This window comes from Equus quagga, chromosome 7 (assembly GCF_021613505.1).
Source record: "Equus quagga isolate Etosha38 chromosome 7, UCLA_HA_Equagga_1.0, whole genome shotgun sequence".
In the NCBI taxonomy this organism is placed as follows: Eukaryota; Metazoa; Chordata; class Mammalia; order Perissodactyla; family Equidae; genus Equus; species Equus quagga.
The window spans coordinates 5,765,703-5,788,868 of NC_060273.1; the positions used below are offsets into that span (position 1 = coordinate 5,765,703).

Below are 23,166 nucleotides of genomic sequence, written 5' to 3' on the forward strand. Positions count from 1 at the left end.
CCGCTCATCTGGCCACGCTGAGGCGGCGTCCCACATGCCACAACTAGCAGGACCCACAACTAAAAAATATACAACTATGTACTGGGGGGGTTGGGAGAAAAAAAAAAAGCAGAAAAAAAATAATGTATTAACTTTGTATGGTGACAGATGGTAACTAGAATTTTGTGATCATTTTGCTATGTATACAAATGGCAAATCACTATGTTGTACACCTGAAACTAATATAATATTGTATGTCAATTATACTTCAGTAATAAAAAAAATGACAGCCTCCTCCTGCTCAGATCTTTTTAGTAGCTGTTTATTGTTGAGTATGATGACATGGGAGTTTTATTCCCAATTAATATTATTTTGAAACCATCTCTGAATTCTAAGTAACTCTGGTGATTATAGACTATGAACCCTTAGGGCCCCTGTTTGAAGTTAGGATCTGGGTGAGAAATCCTGATCCTGCAAAGGAGACCACAGTGTCATCGCCTGAGCCATTGTCCTTTGTACCCAGAATAGTAAGGTCACAACTGCCTTCTGAAATTAGCAAATGTGGGGGCCAGCCCAGTGACACAGCAGTTAAGTTTGCGGGTTCTGCTTCAATGGCCCGGGGTTGGCAGGTTCAGATCCCTGGTATGGACCTATGCACTGCTTGTCAAGCCATGCTGTGGCAGATATCCCATATATAAAGTAGAGGAAGGTGGGCATGGATGTTAGCTCAGGGCCAATCTTCCTTAGCAAAAAGAGAAGGATTGGCGGCAGATGTTAGCTCAGGGCTAATCTTCCTCAACAAAACAAAAAAACAAAATGTGTAAGATGCATACAAATGCTGCCTTATGAATATTCTTCAAAGAGTTTCAGGTCAGGGGGACAGGATTATTTATATATTCCTGGCTCTTCAAGAGCTTTGGTGTGGTCACAAATTCCATTCAAGAAGCAAAATAACTATCTTAGTAACATACTAGCATGAAGCAATTATAATGATCCATTTGTCAAAAAACACCACTCACAGCCTTAGGGAGATGTATGTAACACTTTGCATTTTAAATGTTTTGAGTCTCAATCCATTAATTGACAGACACCTGAATCTGTCAATTTGGATAACATTAATTCAGCTGGGAAATAGTCCTCAAAAAAAGAAAGAAAAAAAGGAAGAAAGAAGGAAGAGAGAGAGGGATGGAGAGAGGAAGTTAGATATTAAGTATCTCCTGGAGCTAGTGTTTGAATGGATCATTCCAAATAGTGGTGAGTTGCATTTCTCTGTTGGCTGGTTGCCATCTTTATTTTCTTCCTGAAGTGGTTGCTGCTAAAAAAAACCCCAACACAAACCTCTGTAGAGTGATTTTTTTGTGTGGTCAAGAATTCTTGATTTTAAAAAGACTTTCCAGTTCTTGCTGATTTGGGATTCTGACTTTCTGAATCTTCATATCTAGAGCAACATTCCGCCATACTGATGGCCCTCTTGATCTCTGAATATATTCAGATCTTATTAGGAAGAATCCCAAAGAAGAATTCAACACCTTCACTAAGGAACTATTTTAAAAAGATTTACTGATAGCATCTAAATAATGACATTATTTTTGTTGAATCAGAGAACCCACTCCCAGGCAGCATGGGAGAAACACGAATACCATGTGTGTGGACTGAAAGAGTTAAGCCATTTTTCTATTTACATGGTTTATTTCACAAGTGTCTGACTCATTGGGCATAACCAGCACAGTTAAATTACAAAATTACTATTTGGTCCTTTTTTTATTGACTACAATTCAAGGCTGCTTCAAGCCTCCCAAATTTAATCCCCCTAGCTCTTTGCCAAGAACATTACCTTTTATTTTCAGTGTTAAACTGTGTAAGATACCCCTCAGGCTACATGGAAAGTTACTCTCTGTGATAGCAGCTAACGGAGTGTATCAATTGTTCATGATTTCCCATTCTCCTGTAAATTGGGAGAGGCAGGGAGAGCAGTGGAATGCGAATTTTGTTCCGTCAGCACTTTCTTGCCCCAGCTCCAGCCCAAGCAGTGGCTGTTTGGGTAATTAATTATCGTATGTTTGTAGCTCTTCATTCTGAGTTACCATTTAGCAACCTGTCAGGTCCCCAGCTAATGAGCCTATCCCGTAGAATTCGATGGATTTATTTTTATTTTATTTTTAAGCCTCTAGACGATACTGACTTTTCTTAGGTCAGATGAAGTTAAGAGGAAGATTCTAAACCAGTTTATAAGAAAGAAAAAGCTTTTGTCTATTCACACATGTTCGTAGCAAGAGTGGGCTTGCTTAGAGCTTTTCACTGATGTCTGTCTAACAAATGAGAAATAGGAATATTTTGATTATTATTGTAATTGAGATTGAATATTTGAAGGATGAAATAGCTTACTCATAAGCATCCTTGTCAAACTGTTGGTAAATATGATATCTAGATTGGGTTTTCAACTACAGAAAAAACTAGAGTGGATCCAGGGTGCGTTCTTTTTCGTTGTTGCTTTTTTTGTTCTTTCTCTCTTTAATGGTGGACTTGTACAAACTCTATCCTGTCTATATAGGCAGGATTTTGGCATAGCAATTTGGTTTCAGGGCAGAGGTAGCAGACATATTCCTTGAAGCTGTGTTTGTGGAACAGGCATGCTCATTTCAGTTTGACTGGTATGACTACAGCTCAAAGTTTCCCAAGGATGATTTCATTCACTTCATATGATGTTGAGAACCTATCAGTTGTCACTATCAAAGAAGAGGAACAATAATTTATGGAATTCCATGTCAGAATAAGGATGTTCCCTTTGACCTTTTTATGAAACAATGTATATCAAAAACACCACATTTCAAAGCTTTTATTGTATTCTGAATTGCAAAGTTTAGGGAAGCCAAAAGTCAGAGCAGTGGCATTCTTCTCTTTTGGTTAGAAGTAAGATCCTCAATTCAACAGGCAATATTCAGACTCAGAGCTCTTTCTGAAGAACAGATGTAACTGCAGTATCCTGTGATCGATAACTCCTGCAGTTCCAAAAGGAAGATTTTTTTAATCAATCAAATGTAGGTAAAAACACGTCCACATATTGTCATTTAACTGACCACGTTACGATGATGTGCACCCATTTATGTAGAGGGGTCAGGAATGAGGTTAGGAGAAGGAAATAGATTATGTTTCCTTAATTCCACCAATGATGGTGGTTTGTTAAAAAAAATCGTAGAAATAGAAATTAATTCCTCTATCTAATGAGAACATGGCATTTCTTCTTTATAAAAATGCCACCTTCTGAGTATAATTTGTTCTCATCTTACCCACTGATCTATTACTTATCTTTTTATAATAAAGGATCAAAGATTCTATGCACCATTCTCTGCTTCCCTCCTCTAACGAATGAGGAAACTTATATTTTATGATCCTTTAGCCCACACTCAGGGTTTACACTGAACCTAAGATGATAATTTCTTCTACTTGTCGGCCATCTGTTCATCAGAAAACTTGATCGTTCTAAGGACGGCTGCTCGCTCTTGTTCAGGTGTACAGACCTAATGCCAATGGACTGGCAGATTTGCCAAAAATGTAAGTCTTTTTTTGTGCTGCTTGTAGAAATCTGAATTGAGATGAGCCACACCTTGTCGGGTATGTTTCAGACATCTTCCGACATGGGGAAAAGTCTGTCTGTGTTGGTACCTAACCTCCACAGAATTGTCATTTGCTCATCACTAAATGTTGTAACCATTTAATTCTGATTTTTTTACGTACCTACAATATCAGCAAAATGAGAAAACGTCTTCCAGCCTTGACCTGTGATAATAGCAGACATGTTAATATGAAGTTATTTTAATCCCCCAAAAGCCATTGTACGAGTATTTTTCCCTGCCATTCTTGTTTCTTTATAGATTCACACTTCTGAGTATTCAGACCTCGATTTTCCTTTCAGTTAGAGGAATGCAGTGGAGAGGAGGGTTATTGATGAGGGGTGATTAAGCAAATTAATGAATTGAGACAGCTGGATAGTAAGTGAGAAGAATTTGAGGAGTGGAATTGGTTTTTGCTCATTGACTGTAAAGTGTATGAGTTAAAACCACAAGGGTACCTGATGGAACAAGCTACACTGTGGAGGTAAGTGAAGAAAGAATATTTGGAATTGCATATCTTTTTCTTGTCCAAAGAATAGTCATGTGCTGGCTATTCCTTGTTTTCTTGCATGTATTTCCTTTTCTTCATTTTCTGAGTCATCTGCAATAGCTCAAATGAATTCATTTGACCAATATGTATTGAATGTCCATGATGTTCCAGACACAATGTTAGGTACTAATGCGACTGGTAGGAAGATATTACTTAATATTCGGATTACTGAATATTCTCAATTCTAATAGAGCCGGGTGTCCTGTGCTGGGGGTGCGAAATAGTCATCTCTGGGAAGCATTTTTTCATACTCTTCAACTTGGAAAATATTAAAAGTTAGGTGATACCATGTATTGTTAAGGATGTGGGGTCAGGGGGCACACTAATATGCTGTTTGTGTGTCTGTATATGGATGCAACTGCTTTAGAAACCAACTTAGCAACACTACCGAAAGTTCCAGATGCACATACCTTTGACACAGCCATTTCATCCCTAAGAGACATGTATAAGAATACTGATTTTACCATGATGGAAGCAAAAATTTTGGAAAAAAGCGATCAACCAAACAAACATTAATTGCCCATCAATAGGGAAATAGAAAATAAATTAATCTCTGGAATGCCATCCTGTAGTTAAAATTCATACAGTAGAGCTCTATGTGTCAACATGGATAAATCTCAAAACCATAATATCGAACAACAACAAAAAGTAATTTGCAGAAGAAGACATATGGTATGGTGTAATTTGTGTATGGTTTTTGAGCAAGGAAAAATACTATATATTCTTTTGGGAGTGCATATATGGTAAAATGAGAGAGATATGTGTGAGAATGATAAATACTGAGTTCTGTAGTGTAACCACCTCTTTTGGGGAGGGAGAGAAAGAGTTGTAATCGGGGAGAGCAACTGAGAGAGATTCCATTATATCTGTTATATTTATGTTGCAAGCTGCAGAGTGGACATAGGGCATTTGCTGTAGCATCTTGTATATATTACATAAGAAAAAAAGAGTACATCTGAGAAGCTATTGCCATTGCTGTTGCTGTATGTGTGCACGAGCTTTGTTTTGAGCATCAGGCTGCTTTTTTTCAGATGATCATACTCTAATTATTTCCACATCTGCAAAAAAGGTTTTGTACAAAAGCAATGCCCATTTCGAGTGCAATAGCTCAGCAAGATGGTTTGGGACAAAGGAGCAAAGGGACCAAGTATTCTTGGTCTAAAGACAAAAGCTGGACATGTGCAGCACTTCCTTAATGTCTTTGATCAATGTAAACTGCTAATTGAAAGGCATGACTCTCTTTTTCCAAAAGGAATGATTTTCTCCCCTACTCAGTTACCGGGACAATTGCTTCCACTCTCAATATTCCTTGAACTGGGCAGATCCAATGTTAGCATCCAAGGCTCTCATTTGCTATTAAACTACCACGTTGTTCCAGTTAACAGTCCCTCTGTTGGGTCATTCTGTTTCAATATTACCGACTTGGCATGCACCCTTCTCTATTTTTCAGTGTGTGTGATGAGGTCAAATGTGTTTTGGAAGGCCCCGATGTCTTCCAGATTCACAGCTATTTGAAAACACCATCGATATTAATATTTGGCAAAAGTGTTTGCAAATTCATGCACTCTCCCTCTCTCCTAACCATTGTCCCCCTTTTTTTTGTCCAGCCTGCACTTTCTCCCTGCCCAGAAATGCCATTAACATTAACAAGTGTTCTCCTTGGCACCAGCGGGGGTTCTGCAGAGGGAACGGGCTTGGAATGTGCAATGGGGAGACTTGAATCAGACAAGAGCTGTGATGTAGACGTGGATTGTGTCGGGCAAACTCAATAAGCCCCGGTCAATACTGATGGGAAAAAGCCGGGCAAAACTAATTTTGATGAGAACATGTCACTGAGCTGCAGGGGAGGCTCGGAAAGGATGCGCTCAACAGAAAAAGTGGTTTTTAATTTCACTTTCAGGTTTATCAAGGGCTTGCTGCGTCTGTTGTGTTTAAGGGCATCAAGTTAAATGAGCACTGCTTCCTACTCTAGAGACCTGTTGGGCATAAGAACCCCCTGGAAACCTTATGAAGAGATAGATGCCTGGGCCACTCCTGGAGACTGTAATTCGGCAGATCTAGAGTGGGGCCTTGAGTTTTCTTTTTAGCAAGCTCACAGGTGATGCTGATGCTGCTGGTCTGTGGAAGCACATTTTGAATAGCAAGGCCCTGGAGTAGGTTTTGGTGAAATGGAGAGAGTCAAATAAAAAAAACTCTTTCATTCAATGCTATGGGGAGATGAATGGCAGAGTTGTTAGCAATATTGCAGAAACAGAGGAGAGGGAGCGCACAGCTGTGTCTTGCACAGGCAACCTGCAGAAAGGAGGCGGTGTTTGACCTGGACCTTGAAGAATGAAGGGATTCGCAGGCAAAAAAGAGAGTTCAGTGTTCCAGAAATGGCCTGAACAAAGCACAAGATGCATTTGAGAATGATGGAGGAGCTTAGTATGCACAGAGCTGCACGTGGAAGGGGGAAGATCACAGATGGTGTTAAAAAATAGGCTGCAGCTGGTTTTCGACAGCGTTTGTAGAGTCCTTCTAAGGTGTCTGGTATATTGTTCTGGACTGGGGTGCAATGGAGATTTCTAAAGATTATTTGTGGGAGAGTGAATGAAGGGAGACCAACTAGCAGGGGATCCAAACTCCAGGGGAGAAATGAGAAGAGTTTGCCTGAATCTAGTCTTGGAGTACAGAAGGACATGACACAAAACATTCCACCCTAAAGGCAAGACCCTCAAGGTTGGGGACAAAACATCTTCTGGATGTAGGTTAGAGAAACAGTCAAGAGCAAATGGTTAAGATGAATTTGTGGAGCTGCACATGGTCGACCAATAGGGTGAGGTCTCACTAATTGTGAAGAATACATGAGCAAAACCTCAAAGTTCATTACTGAAATTTAGAAAAGACTCATAAAGGAACAACCAAAGCAGGCTTTGCCTCCTACCCGCTCTGAACTCGTTATGTTGTTTGTACAAATAGAACACACACCAGCGATTATGTTTAAGGACCTATTACTATTATTTCTTGGTTGTGTAGATAAATATAAAGGTCATTAAAGATGTAACCTGGTTCTGGATGCCCTTTGTATCTTGTCATATGAAGATGAAGTAGGAGTCAGAGAGGATAGCCTCAAATACCAATATTCTGGTTTTAAAAAATGACCCTAGGCACAAATTAGGTTACCACCTCTCTTTACCAAAGCCAAATATAGCCCCAAGGATGCAACGAGCTATGGGGTACAGTCTCAGGAGGGTGTGTGGTGAAAGGAACCAAGTCTTGTAACCAAAATGAACGAAAATGAAATGCCAGGTTCTTTACCAATATTTTGAATATTTATTAAAAATTTACCTATTCATTCTTATTTGTTTCCTTCAAACTCTGTGCTTCTTCATTCTTGTCTCTCCTGCAAAATCCTCACAAATCCTCCTGTCTTTCTGTCCCTCCTCCTTTTGTGCAGATTTATACCTTGCAAAACCTCTCATTAATCTTCCTAGCAAACGGTGAACCTGCCTTGGAGTGCGAGGAGGGTAGAAAAACAAAACCGACAAACCAAAGAGCTAGGATTCTTTTTAGCAGGCAGAAGGAGGGGTCATTTCAGGGAAATTATTTTAATAATTCTTATCCCATCACATAAATAATGCATCATTTTTTCTTCTCAAATCACTAGCTTCCTAGACTTTTCTCCAAAAACATAACGCTTCCACTTTGAGACACATTCAAAAATAAGAAAGTAAATATGACGCTTCATTTTTTTAGTCATCCAATTCAGTGATTTCCAGGCAAGAAGACATTCCAATAATAATAATAAATACAAACAGGGTACAATACAGGGAGCTGATTGGTTTTACTTTAGGAGGTTCAGACATTTTATAAAATCACCAACATTTCAGAAAAGAAATAACATTGTCATGCCCCAAAGAGTAAGAAGGATATAAACTCAGAATTTAAAAATCAAAAAAAACCTTGATTACAAATTTAGCTTTAGTTTTAAAATCCCCTGTTTTCCTCTTTTTGTCATGGATTAAATATATATCATCACAAGGCATATGGGTCAAAAGAGGACATTTGGGAATCAATGATCTAACTCATATATTTTATTTTATCCATGATGGAAAATTCCAAACTAGCTTTTAAAACCTTTAGATAATGCATAAAATCCTTAAGAAAAGGTTGCTCCCTCGAAAATTTTGCTAATGTGGAACCTATCTCTTTGAAATTTATTTTTTCTGTAAGGTGGGTTTGAAAACAGTAAACAGAGGCATTCACTACTCTGAGTTTTTGTTGGGAGCCAATTCCTTTATTCTGATGATATGTAAAAGGATACTCATCAAAACAAGAGGGATGTTTGGGATTTTTCTTTTTGGTAATAAATTCAAAATATTAGAGGCAAAGGTTAACCTTTAATCCCAGTATCTATGTTGGGAGCAAGTCTTATAAATACTTAAATAATTACTTAAATAGTATATGTTCATTATAAATAACATGAAGAATACAGAAAAACACAAAGAAGAAAAGTCATTTCTAATGTTTTCACTGTTTTTATTTAGTGTACACCATTTTGATCTTTTTGTTGTATCCACACACCAGAACACAGACCTATTTTTTTAACATTTATCCAATACATGGTTAGTGATCGGCTACTCTGTTTCGTAAATTGTTTGGTGTTAGAGATACAGTTTATATTATTCTGTAGATAATAATTTATGTTCCAGACTTTTTTTATTTAACAAGATATTATGGACATGAGATTTATTATTCTTCCTTATGATGGATGAGGACGATATAGTATTCTCTAATCTCTTTAATTAATAAGATCATTCTAATGTCTCGAATTTCGCCTCCTATTTGGTGTTTTACCACTTTTCACAACTGAGTTTTTGTTGTTGTCGGTAAGTGGTATAGATCACAAATGTGCACTGAAAATTTTCAGGTACAATTAAGTTCTCTCATTTTTGTGTGCAGTCCTATTTATTTCTGTCAGTTCTCTGGTCTTCTAAGTAGCTTAGTGTTAACACATTAGATGAGAAAGCTAACCCATTTTGTTCACTTCCAGTAATGTCTAAATCAAGTAAAGAATGCATTGGAAAAATAGTCAGGGCAAAAAATGGAAGCCATATTTGCTAGCACAACATCTTTGAGTAAATATGGAAAGAGGAAGATTGAGATAGAAGTTAGAAGGTGGTATTTTTGTGTAAAATAATCTTCTCTCCTTTTCCTTCCCCAGTCTTATTCTCCATAATATGTATTTTTTCTTTATATTAAAAACATGGCTTTGTTTACCTTATCTCTGATGGTTCTTTGTGTCTTTGGTCTCTTCTCATTATTTTTTAATGTTTCATGAAATGTAAACAACCTTCTACCACTTTCCATTTTGTGGATGGGGTGGCTGACGAACTTTAAGTTTTAAGCTATGGTGAAACAATAGTAAAAGATGGCAATTGTTGTATAATAATGGAAACCTAATGATGGATCTAAGAAGGAGGAAAAGAGAATTTAAACCTTATCCATCATCTCCATGTCTGCTTGTATCTTTCATCTGCATCTTTGGGTTGAACAGAAAATATATGATGCAAAAGAGTCTTTTGTAACGGACTTCATTAAAAGCGTAGGGATTTCTGTGTTTGTGACTTTTGTGTGTTTAGTGCTTGGCATACAAAGCCTCAAGATAAGGAAGCAGGCCCTTAAGGATCATTAGCTTCATGAAAATATCTAAAGGTCATACTGTTTTAAACTTACAAAAAAAAAAAACCCTCTAGTTAGAGTTTGTATTATCTGGTCTTAAAAAAAAATAATTCAATGACTTGTTCTTACTATGCATTTGTATTTAATGATTGCATTCTAACGAGCAGGAACAATTCCAAAAGGAATTTCTCATAAAGCAATTAGGTTTTAGCTTGGAGATGTACTAAATGCAGATATTTTGTGAATTCTCATCTTGATCTTGCGAAGAAAGGCACAAAGGTACATTAGACTGAACGAGCCTTTGCTTTCTGATGGGCATCACTGGGGAGGAGGCTCCTTCTGGAATGTCATTGGCTTCCGACTGGGGTTTTGTACAAGGAATCACTGTCTTGAGGGAGTTATTCTCTTTAGTGACCCCTGCATTCCAGAACTTTTTGTCAGCTGGAAAGTTCCCCATTTTGGAGAAACTAGGAAAAGGATTAACGATAAAGGAAGGAGATAAAGGGAAAGACATCCTATACATATCTATCAATTACTATGTGTCAATTACCCAGGGTGTCATTATCTTTAGATGTGCTCAGGAAAGATCCCATTTTAAACTTTTATCCTGGTGTACTTATGAACATGCCCGCTTTTACTCACAAGTCTCCCAGTTTGGATGAAAATTATATGATCACTCTATAATAACCCTCTCAAACAAGAGAGTTATAAAATATAAAGGTTAAAAATCCAGAACCTTGGATCAGTCAAATTTGCAATTGAGTTCTGATTTCCTTACTTGCTTCTTCTGAGAAGCTTAGCAAGTTGTTTAATACTACTGTATCTCAATTAACTTATCTGAAAAATGGGAATAATAGTAATATTTTCCCCATATGGGTATTAAGAAAATTAAAGAAGATATTACATGGGAAATTCTTATCAAAGTACCTGATAAACAGTAAGTACTCATTTAACATTAGCAAATGATAGTTCGTATTTTCCCATTAAAGTCTTACAATACTGCATCTTGCAGCCTCCAGCACATTTCATTCGTAGAAACAGAAGTAGCTCCTGGTAAGCCAGCAAATGTGGATACGGGAAGTGGTTTTCCATAACAAAGGATGGACACAGGGAGTGGTTTGTCAAAATAAGAGGATGACAAAACAGAAGAGATTAGAATGTCCTCAATATAGGGTCTGTAAAGGGTATATAGATTCCCAAGGACCCTTCTCTAAGCCTTGGTGCTGGTTAGTGTTCAGATCAGAAAAGTTGCCAAGCCAACACAGGAAAGTAAGATTCCAGCCAACTTTTTGTTTTTCCTGATTTCTGATTTTTTTTCCTTTTTAAGCATTTCTTTTAAATCAAATAATGTTTGATCTTGGGAAACTGAAGGTAAATTGGCAAGCGGAGCAGAAGTGCACATTTGCCTTGGTTTGTGTGGCTGTCATTATGGCCATTGATTGAACATTTCCAGGCCCCTTCTGTTATAGACTGAATGTTTGTGATCCCCAAGATTCATATGCTGAAACCCCAAATACGATGGTTTTTGGAAGCTAGCCTTTGGGAAGTAATTAGATTTAGATGACATCCTGAGGGTGGGGACCCATGATGGCATTAGTGCCTTATAAAAAGAGGAGAGGGACCAGAATTTTCTCTCTCTCTGCCATGTGAAGACACAGCAAGAAGGGGGCCAACTACAAGCTGGGAGAGGCTCTTTCCAGGAACCAATATATTGGGCCATATAAGAAAAGGAGATTAACATGGAGTTTTGTGCACAGAAGGACTGGGAAATAGAGAAGGGAGAAGAGGGAAACTATAACCAGAGTCTTTTATCTTAATTCTGATTTCTTAGGATTGGGGTTTTTATCTTTCCCAAAACAAATTCTAGAAGACACATTCAACAAATTTCCAAAGCCATATGAATCTTTAGAGATTCATTTTGAATGATTAGAAATGGATAAAATTCTAAACAGCACCAGCTGTGTATCAAATTTCCAACTACTTAATTCAGGTGGATTTTGAAGTCACATGAGCCGATTCCGGACAGGAACCAGAGGAAAGGGAGGGAAATCTGTTCAGAATGTGGCTGCTTCCTCACCCACTGAAAACAGCCCAGCGCACATATTCACCCAGGAATTCTTTACATCATCTCCGTATCTGGGAGCCTGCTCACCAAATGTTGAGATCTACAGAAGAAGGGACAGAGGGAAACATTTAACATTTTGAGGCTGTGAGATTTAGACATACCATTCTCTGAGTTAACCTTACAAGTTTGAAAATTATGAAACTGATAATTTACCAATCTCCTCTCTTTTTTTTTGGATGATGACGTGGAAGAGGAGGATGAGTTTTGTGTAGGGCTCATGGACTGCCTAGTTCTCTGCTCTCATAGAGTCATAAGAATGAGTTCAGTATCTATCTGGAACATATTCTTCTGACCAGAATTCTACAAACAAAGCAAACAGAGTTAGCCACCTGGGGTAGGGCAGTGAAGGAGCGAGTATGGTGTTCCTTTCAGTTGCTGGAAAAGATCAGTGCCTTCTTCCTTGTCAGCGCGATAGAGATTTAGCACTGTTAGGAAACAGAAATCTGATGTTCCAAGATGCTCCCCTTGGACTTTCAGATGTCTCCTTTGCATTTTGATTGTTTCAGTGAGTCATACCTCACTTCTGATACCTATAAATATCTGAGGTTTTACTTGATGCCCGTCCAGCTAGCTTTACAACGAGGATTTAAGAGCTTCGTGCTAGTATTTGCCATGAATAATTGCTAGTGGAAGCATATTGGATCACCTTGCATCACTTCTGCAGACTGGTTTTAATTTCAGGTTTGACTGTTATATTGTAGCTTTGCAAAGCAGTAACAAAAAAAAATTATAATTTAGATTAGGAGAAACAAAACGAATGATGATGGGAATATTACCACAACCATAATTTTACAACACAGTTTAATTATTTGGTTCAGTAATGTTCAATAATTATTTCAACACCAAAAATCCCTCCCCACCCCAGCCCCTCAACAAACTAAACAACTGTTTCACTGCTGGCAACTAATTTATAAGGCAATTTCGGAATCTCATGACTTCTTGTCTCTCCGAGATTTACAATCACTAATAAAAGGCCATAACTTTGAGAGGCATGAATTAAAACTCATTTATAAAGAGAGTAAAAATTCAGCATTTTTCTGTCTACTTCTACTTCTATGCAGAGGGGTCCACATTCTTATAGACTTGGATATAAGTGGGTAAAGCCCAGTATTAAGTGCCCAACAGGCACGCATTAAATGTTGGAAAATAAATGAATGAATTCACTCGTGTATAGGCAGAGTCTTGTGAGTAGACCAGTTGACTTTATTTTTCTCCTTACATTCTTTCGACTGAGCCTTGGAAGAAGGATTTTGTTTGTTTGTTTGTTGTTGTTGTTTTTTAATGAGCCAACCAAATTTTTGTTCTATGTGTTTGAAAGTCGCTCTTGACTCTTCCCTCACTCTCACCGGCCCCCACATCCAATGACCATGTCCAATAAATGCCCTCCTGCTAAATTTTTCCTGAATCTTTTCCACCTCTCTCCATTCTCCTTCTATTCTTCTGACTTCTTTCCTGGAGTGCTGGGATCATCACCTCATAGCTGGGCTGTCTTCCTCCAGTCTTGCCCTCATCAATCTCTTGCCCAAACACGAGCCAGAGAGATATTTTCTAAAATGTGAAGCTTATCACTTACTCTTGCTAAAATCCCTATGATAGCTTCCCCTGATTAGAGGATCAAGTCTAAAAATTCTATCATTTGCCTTCAAGGTAGAGTCTCTGCTTAATCGCCCCTGCCCTATGTCACCACCTCCTCTCACTTTCTCACACATCCCTGCTCTTTGTGTGTGTGTGTGTGTGTGTGTGTGTGTGTGTTTCTGCAGCATGGGTGTCTCTAAAACCATTTCTTATACCTGAAACTAATAGGTTATGGTATGTCAATTATACTTCAGTTGCAAAGAAGAAAACACACATGTAAAGTTAATTCCATTGTTTTTTAAGACTGCGAGTGTCTCTTCTTCTGGGTGTGGGTGTGTCTTCTTCTTCTGTTAAGCAGCCCTCCTTGTACTTTCACAGCCCCATTGTATTGCCCCATCATGGCACCTCTTTGTCTTAATATGAGTCCCTAATTCCCCCACCAGATGACAGACTCCACGAGACCATGTCTATCTTGGTCACCACTTTATGCTCAGCACCTAGCATGGTGCCTAGCACATAGCAGGCACTTAAGAACTGTCGGGTAAATGATTAAATCATGTCTACCCAGATGAATAGCTTGGAGTGGTTTTGCTTCGCTCTCTTTCTTTCTCTCTTCTTTATGTAATAATATCTTTACCTATGACCACAGCTTCTTTACCTATTAGCTTTTAACATTTTTAAACTATCCCTTAAAACTCAATTTAGAAAATAGCTGAAGTAGCCCATTTTTTCAGGATTCTTGGTTCCCTGAATTTCAAGGATTTTCTTCATTGGAAGGCTAGTTCTTGTTTATATTCAAATTATTCTTTGAGAAGAGAAAAGAGCATTTGTAAGAACAACAAAGCACCCAATTTCTAATCACGTAATTTGAATATTCCTGCAACAGCAATGGTTACAGTAGAAGAATTGCACGCTGTCACTGCTAGCAAAATTATGATCCCGAGTGAGCTAGATTAAGACTTATGTCTCAAAACCAGAATTCTTTGTCTTTAGGGAGTTAAAAGTGGCCCAAAATATCAACCGTTGAATTGATTTCTTCAACCAAACTGGTTAAATTCTGTTTGGGTCCTTAAAAGAGTTAACAGAATATAGTGATTCAAAAACTCCATGTTCCATAAAAATAGTGCTATTAAGAAGAAAGCTACACTTCTCAGTAACCTCAGTGACACTCCGCTCTGTTTGACTTCCCTGGCTGCAGCTGGTTTTGAGTATAATGCCATTGATTTTGAGAGATTTCATAAAGATAATTAGATATACTGGAGCGTGTTCCATATTCTCAGCATTTCAGAGGCTATGCAAAGCCACCCAAACTTTTGAAATATGTACCTGGCATTACTTCCTTGAGAAACTTTTCGTTTCTGTGCATTGGAAAAAAAATCTATAGCAAGTCTTCTCCTGAAGCATGAGGAAGAAATAAACTAGTGAGGGGGGGATTTTTGCCTCTTTTTTCATTTATATAAATAAATGTATAAATGTATGTTTAATTTATACATTAGTTATCTTGGTCCCAAAGCATAGTTGTTTTAACACCTTGAGCCTCCTTATGTTGGGAGGGGAATAAGAGGGCAAAATCATTAGAAACATGATTATGCTTTAATTTAGGTCTTTTAGTTATGTAAGCAGAATGCAATTAAACAAGAAGTGCTCACTATGACTACATATTTCAAATAGGCTTTCAATTTATCACAGTTTTATGTGTATCTTCTTCAATTGCACGAGGCTTCCTCAAGGCTATGGCAGTGAATTATAGCTATGTTCTTGTAATTATTTTCAGTTAAAAAAAAAGGAAAAAAACTTATTTGCTGCATAAACTACTGAGTTAAACACATTAAACATCGAGTTTTTATTGGGTTTCTGTGAGATTTTACACCAGCTGTAACATTCTCCGTATTCGTAGGTTTAGGTGGAACGCGTCTTGGGTATCATGGCATCATCACTGTCATTATCACCATCTTCATCGTCTTTGTCGTTTCACATGAAAATAGGATGCATGCATTATTTTGTTTCACCTTTACAAACTCTGTGATCTTTATTTTCCTCATTTTCCAGAGGAGGAAACTGAGGCTTTGAAAAGTTAAGTAAATTCTATAGTCACGTAGCTAGGAAGTTTCATGTCTAAGATGGATAACTGAGAAGGCTGACTCCACAGGTCATGCTGTTAACCATAAGGGTGATTCCAAGGTGGCCATATAATGGGGAGGAACAGTGAGTGGGAACAAGATGCAGTCAGGGAATTGAAAGAACAGAACCTAAGGTCTCAAAATCAATTTCATCATCGATGAACAGTATGATCCTTGGTAAATTACACTGAATCATATAATGTCTAAAATGCTTGTGCACGTAATGGATTCCTTTGTCATTATTATTGTGTTGCTGCTGCTGCTGCTGATATTGTCATTATTGTTATTCAGGAACTCTCAGTGTCTCTGACCACTTTTCAGTTTTCTAAGTGACGCAATTCACTATGGAGGGAGAAGTTCCCTAGAGAAATTTTTATATTTTGATCTGTCCTACATACTGAGGGCTTTGATCTCTCCTGTCTAATAAGACCCATGTCTCTCTCTCAAGTTGGAGGTGAGGTGCCAGCTGTATGCGTGGCTACTTCACAACTCGCACGAAAGCTGGGAGTCTCAGAATCCTTTGAGTCACCATTAACTGCATCATCCATCAACTCAGTGCTTTGGCAAGGGCTGTGAATTATGTTTATGACCAAAGCAAGGCTGTGGTTAAGGAAAATAGCCTTGTTAAGACTCTGCTGCTTTTCAGAAGAGGATGTTAGAATCAGTCCACATCTAGATGAAAATGATTTAAACATAGGAGAACTTATATTTTCTTGATGATCATAAGCTCCCCTGCATTGATACCCTAAAGAACCACCAACACAATCCATCTTGGACCCCTCACACCCCATCTTCCTTGGGAATGCCCATGGAATCATCTAATTACTTCCTGGGTACCATAGTCAATGGACAATGAAGGACTTGTTGGCTCTTCCACCATCAAGGAGAAATAGTATTAACACCACTCAACCTCCTAAATGAATCTGTATTCTATGCAAAGTTAGTCAACTAAGATAAAGTCACTCTTCAGAAATTCAATGATATCAAAAATAACCATATTCTTCTTGGTCACTATTTTATCTTCAGCACAGAGTGCAGTGCCTAAGACATTGTAGGCACTTAGTGAATATTTCTTGGCTAAAAAACTCTCTCCTATCAAAATCAATAGACTGGTTTTTGGGTTTTACAATGCATTATAGTCGGATACAAAGATTGTTCACTTTTTTTCCCCCTTACTCGGACTACCTTTCTCAGTAAGAGTATTCCTTAAATTGGCTGGTACCAAGAAATTCCTTGGTCTACCAGCTGATCAAGAAAGAACCCATAGTTCCTGTATGGTAATTGGTGCTTTTTTTCTTATTTATGTGTGCATAATGACAAAATGTAAAATAACTGCATCTCCTAGAACTGACCAAAAGATGGATTTCAGACCTCAGCAATGAAAGCAGGATTGGAATTCATCATCAGGCAGAGGCAAAAGTGATTTCAACCCACCAAGCCCTGGGTACACTATTCTAACCTTTTCCCAAGTTTCTGAAATATTTATGGGAGAATAATTTGTGGAATAATGAATATAGCTTTCCAGTGGAGCAACAAATGCACACTATATATCTGCTATCGTTTCTTATTAAATATTTATATGTATATTTTGTGTTTGCTTCATAACTGGCCATTTACTGATTCCTAACAAGCACACACAGTCCAGTTGAGGAGAAATAGTACCAAGCAACAATAAGCAAAAACAAACAAATGAAGAAAGGGGAGCTTGCTTCTGCACTGGTTATGTTTAAAAATTGCATTTAACGTGTTTAATACAGTCCATATTTCATAAATTCCACATGTTGACATGTCCTAAAGAAAGATGGATGAGTTGACTTGGAGGTCTGCTTCTATCTGGTTTTATGGGTGCATCTGGCAGAGCGAATCTTCACTTCCCTTTAGCAGAACACAAAAATGTAACTCTCTAATAACTGGCATAACTGCATCGTCTTCTAATATGGACTGCCTTATTAAATCACAGAGACAGACAAAACCAGAGTAGTGGGGAAACTTGACTGCCACTTGATATCAGACCGTAAATTGCCTACTTAGTGTGACCAGAAGGAAAGGAGCACACCAGCGCTCAGCGCCTGGAATTTGGGACAACTTGTGAATTCGCTGCAACGGAGTCTGTTTGTTTGCAACAATGTTCATGCCTTGGGCTTGCATCCTGCTTTGGAGTTTACAAAGCATTGTCTTGTACAAGGCCCACCGTGAGATAATCAGAGCAGAGTTTGTTATTCTCTTTCTACAAAGAGAAAATAGGGTTCAAAGAAGTTACCCAAATGGTAAGAGTCATTTCCATAGAACTTCAGTATAAATTGCTTTCACATGTGCAGTCGCATTTGGTTGTGTACTTGGGAGAATAATCCATCTAACGGTCTTCTTCCAGCGCTCAAGGTACCCACTGAAGGAGCACAGAGAGGGGGTTGGCTCCAGACTAAAAACTGAAACAGGCTTTTGGTAGCTTCAAAACTTACACAGAGCCTTAGCTTAGCAAAGAGCACGCTGGGGCTCAGTTGGAGGATAAAGGTTGCAGAGAGCTGAGTTGCTCCACGTAAGCAAAGAAGACGCATTTGAAGATGTTTCGCTTCTGAGCGATAGGTCTCCAAATCACATCAGTGTGGGAGGGGTAGGAGAGAGAAAATGGTTGAGCAACGCGGCAGTGTTTGTGAATGCGCTTTGAGAGTAGCAATGCCTAGTATTTGGGATATTTGTGTTGCTACAATGTAAACTCCTCAAGTTCCCCATACAAAGCAGTGTGTAGTCTCCGTTAGGGCTCATCACCATTAAGACTCATCCCCAAATATTCTGCTCCATCTCCCTCCTGGGCACTTCCTGGCATTCTTGTGGTTTAAGTGAAGCCTGTGAGTAGTTCTGGCCAGGGAGCTCTACGTGAAAGTGACAAGTGCTGGAACATTTGTTGATGCAAGATTTTGTTAGATGTCTTTTTTCCCTCTGGCATGGTGACTAGAAACACTTGAGATGATGGTTCTTCCTTCATCCTAGGTCCCTGAGGGACTTTGAGGAGCCAGCCCCTCTCCCTCCATCGGATCAAATCCATAATGAACATGTCATGAGTGAGAAACAGACTTTTGTTATTTCTAAGCCCTTCAGATTTTTGGAGTCATTTGTTACCACAGCATTCCTTGGCTTATCCTGTCTGATATCGTCAGCTACAAACACAATATCCTCATGTGAACACGTTGCTTATGTATTTTTTGTCAAAGAAGAGGATTGCATTTAATGTTAGGGTCAATTTTAATTCAATGGTAACTCAATAACAGCAAGAGGCATAGAAAAGAACAAAAACACAGTGAGGGGAAGAAATGGAAGCCCAGTATGCCCACGAGAGCATGAAGCTCTGGCCACCTGCAGAAATCTTTAGAGTTAGACTTTTCGCAAACTACAGAACGAGTGTCTGGACAAATATGTTCTGGGAATAAGGGGCAGAGAAAATCAGCAGCTATTTCTGACAACTTTCTCAATGCATTTTTGAAGTTAAAGACAAAGATAGAATTTTTTTTCCTGTATTACAGATCCGGAAATTAAAATTTCTGATAAAGAAAGTGACTTATAAGGCCATGCAATTACTAATAAGCAGAGCCCAGATTACTAAATCCTTTCATCACAGGTTTACTGATCTTTCGATCCACTCTTTTAAGAGATCCTCAGAAAGCCACTGAACTAATAGCCTACCAGACTCACACACACACACACACACACCTGTTCTCTCCCTGTGATTTCATGTATAAATCATTGAGTATGTTGAAATGCTGTGTCTGAAATGTGAATGTTTTTCACAAGGTCACCTTCATCTGAGTGAGACTTACAAATCATTGGCAAAATATTTGCAAGAGTGCTAACACTTTTAATAAGTTTTCCAGTAATATGATATTTTTATTATTATTCAATGAATTGATTTTTTGTTGAATTGGCTTCTGGTGCATTTCTTTGTCTGCATATCAGCCTGTTTCCTGAAGGGCAGCCCAACACAATAGGCCCTAAATTTTATTTGCCCTGACTTACTTCAGACACCTTCTCTGTCTTGCATCTCCCCTACCCTCATCTCTCTTTTAGCTGTACCCCTGTCAGAAACAAAAACATCCTCAAATTCCTCCCTCTACCCCGTTGATATCTATTGGGTGATATGGTTCTTAATCATCAGAGGTTTCCCTTTACTTTTGAAAACAATTCTCTATCTTTGTACATATCATTTACAGATGGGCCCCATCACTACCTTAATTGCAATTTATAAAGTCACATACTACAAAGTTTGGGATAGGTTAATTAGATTATTCACTTGACTGGTGGATTTATCAGAGTTTCCATTGCCATTTTTCAAGCAAATTTTATCTACAAAACAACAATTTGTCAACAGATGTTTTAAGATCATAAAGGAAGGCCCAGCTATGTTATTCCACTTAGCCATGTCATACATCTCTCTTTACTCATAACGTTCTTTTCTGTGCAAGCAAACGCAACCTCTGAATCCTTCTTAACACAGTGTTCCTGGCAGCTACTACCAATTTCTCAGAGTTGACTATGGAGTGGAAGATTATTTGCCCTCTCTGTTCTCTTCAGTGTTAAAGGGGCTTGAGACATTTTGAATTATCTGTAAATGTGCAATCTTGCCTCACTCTCAGATTTGATTTCCTATGAGGTTATTACTTAAAATTTCCTTGAATCAGTCCTTTATCTGCTCAATCCCACTTGAAGTCCTTTCTACCTATTTATATGTTAAGCTTGTAAAATATTCTGGATCTTTCACACTTGAAGTGACTTTTTTTTTGTTTTCCTCCATCCACTCAACTAAATTTTCTTCCAGGTCCAACTTCTTTCCCAAAAGAGATTTTCATGGTGGTGCCCTAAGCTATCAAGTTACTTCTCGCCAGTGATATGTAGTAGATTTACGGGTATCTGGTCATGGGTTGTGTCACCTAAAATCGGCATGACCTTATAGGGGATAAGAAAGAGCAGATATTCCCACCCAGGGCAGCAAAATGACAGGAAGGATATGAGGGAAGACAAGGGTAGAGAGAACTGAGAATAAATGGGAGATGAGGTTGGCTGGGTGGTTGAAGGAGGCAGAGAGAAGCTCTCCGTTTTTCACCACTGCTCTGATTTCCAATTGTTCTTCTCCAGCCTCCAATCACTATAACCCACGGCTCTGGCTGCAAGGTTGAACATGTGACTCAGGCCCAGCCAATCAGGATTTGTTCTTCTCCTGCATTGGTGAGTGGTCCATGATGGGCATGTGACCCATCATGGACCATGTAGACAACTTTCCTGGGGTTTTTTCAAATGGGAGATGAAAGGAATGTGGAACCTTGCTAGTTAGTTCAAAAATGTGAACTGGAAGCTTCCAGAAGTTGGTGGTGGTTGTTTTTCTAGTGTCTGAAATGTAAATTGGAAGAGGCAGGATGAAGGAAGAAATGAACCCAAATAAGACTAGCAATGATGAAAAATAGATGAACAGAGAGGGCACTGGCTATGTGGTGTCCCAGGGTCACTTATTGTGATTTCTTGTAATGAATGAATGAGTCAATGCCTAAATATTTTTGGAGTTGCTGGAGACCAAAGTGTATATATTTTATGTGGTTGACAGAAAGAAGCTACTCTAAGCTCTTGAGCAGAATGATGAAAAGATATAAGTGCTACATTGGGAGGATAAATCTGGTAACAGTTTTTCAAGGTAAATACACCAGTGAGAGCCTAGAACAGGGTTGAAAAATACACAGCTCATGCCCTTCACTTTCCCTGTCTATGCCTGTGGCAGACATCTCTAATCAATCAGCGCAATTTTACCCACAGTATCTGGGCTGGCCTTACCATCTTTCTCAATGCAGTGCTCCAGGCAGAGACTGTAGATGAGCAGAGTTGGCTCACGAAATGAAACCCATTTTCTTTGTTGAGCTCAGAGGCAAAGAGGACAGCAGGAGTCTGAGCATTAACCAGATTTTAGGTTCTCAAGACTGGATGTAGAGAGAGAAAGCAACAGAAGGAATAAATACCTAACACTTACGGTGTTCCTTGGCTAGGACTGCCATTAAGTACCACAACTGTGTGGCCTAAACAAAAATTTATTTTTTCACAAGTCTGGAGGCTAGAAATCTAAAATCAAGGTGTTGGCAGGATCCATTGCTTCTGAGGGCTGTGGTGAAGGATCTGTTGTAGGCTTCTCTCCTTGGCCTGCCTTCCCTCTGTATGTTCAAATTGCCCTCCCTCTGTACATTCCTGTGCCCCAAGTTTCTTCTTATAAGGACACCATTCATATTAGGTTAGAGCCCACTCTAATGACCTCATTTTAACTTGATTACCTCTGTAAAGATTCTGTCTCCAAATAAGGTGACATTCTGAGGTAACAGGAGTTAGGATTTCAACATAGGAATTTTGGGGAGACACAATTCAGCCCATAATACTTACTGGTGTTTACCATGGGCCAGACACAAGCTTATATACTATCATCCACTTGACCCTGAATGCAACCTATGTGGTGGGTGTTTTTCCTTCCCCATTTTACAGAACAAGAAACTGAGGCTCAAAGAAATGTACGCAAAGTCACACAGCCAGTGTTGCTGGTGGGGCCAGGATTCAGACCCAGGCTCCTGACTGGTCCCTTGACATATCATTAGAAAAAGTGAACTTGGTTATATATTGGACATAAAGGAGAAAAGAAAAACAGAATCACCAGCATCTCTGGACTTGGTCTCTGGAAAAATGGTGATGTCAGTCTTCCTGCTTAATATTTCAGTGGCTCCCTATTCCCTACAGGTTAAGACCTAAATTATTTAGCAGGAAAATCAAAACTGCTCATGATCCTAGATGCCTCATTAGTTTGATTCTAGGTATTACTCTCTTCCTGGCCTCTTTGGTCCAGCAAAACTAAACAATTTACAGTCTCCACTATAGGGAGAGGAAAGGAAACGTGGTTTGGAGGGTATGAAGGACATCAAGGAAGAACAGCGTGAGGCCCAAATCATCCTTATATTTTACTCCCTGGTTACCCTTACCAGTGGTATGACCACAGCTATGTTACTTAACCTCTCTGATTCTCTATCTTCCCAACTTGAAGAATAAAGTAGAAATAATGCCCTTCCACGCACTCACACAGGAATACTTGGGAAGATTAAATGAGATAATGAATGTAGAGGGCTCAGTCCTGTATCCAGCATGTGGCAGATGCCCATTGGTGATATCCATAGTAACCATTAAGTTTGGGATATTTGAGGTCCAGAGTAAGAAAGAAGCCATGTAGACAAGTTCCCTAGATAGGAAGAGACACAAGACCGGGGTGCAGGCGGCATTCTTGGGGCCACTCATTCTGTTTCTTTGTTCCATTTCAGACTTCATGCCCACACCCAGATGACAGAGCGCCCTCTTCTCCCTTCCCGTGAGACCCTACCAGGTTCAATTCATAACCTGGAAGTCTTAAGCAGATTCCCCTCTTGATTTAGCCATCATTCAACGGCCATTTCTAAAGGTGATGATCTGGTTGTTTCTTAAGGCCAGTCTGAAGATATTCTAGATGACCCATACATCTCCTGACATTGCTGTATTCATAGA

At 38.9% G+C, this 23,166-nt stretch overlaps 1 protein-coding gene across 8 annotated transcripts in view; it reads left to right on the plus strand.

Annotated features, from left to right (window-relative positions):
* RBFOX1 (RNA binding fox-1 homolog 1) overlaps positions 1–23,166 on the plus strand; it is a 1,010,377-nt gene that overhangs the window by 283,519 nt on the left and 703,692 nt on the right. The gene's annotated exons all lie outside the window — the stretch shown is intronic.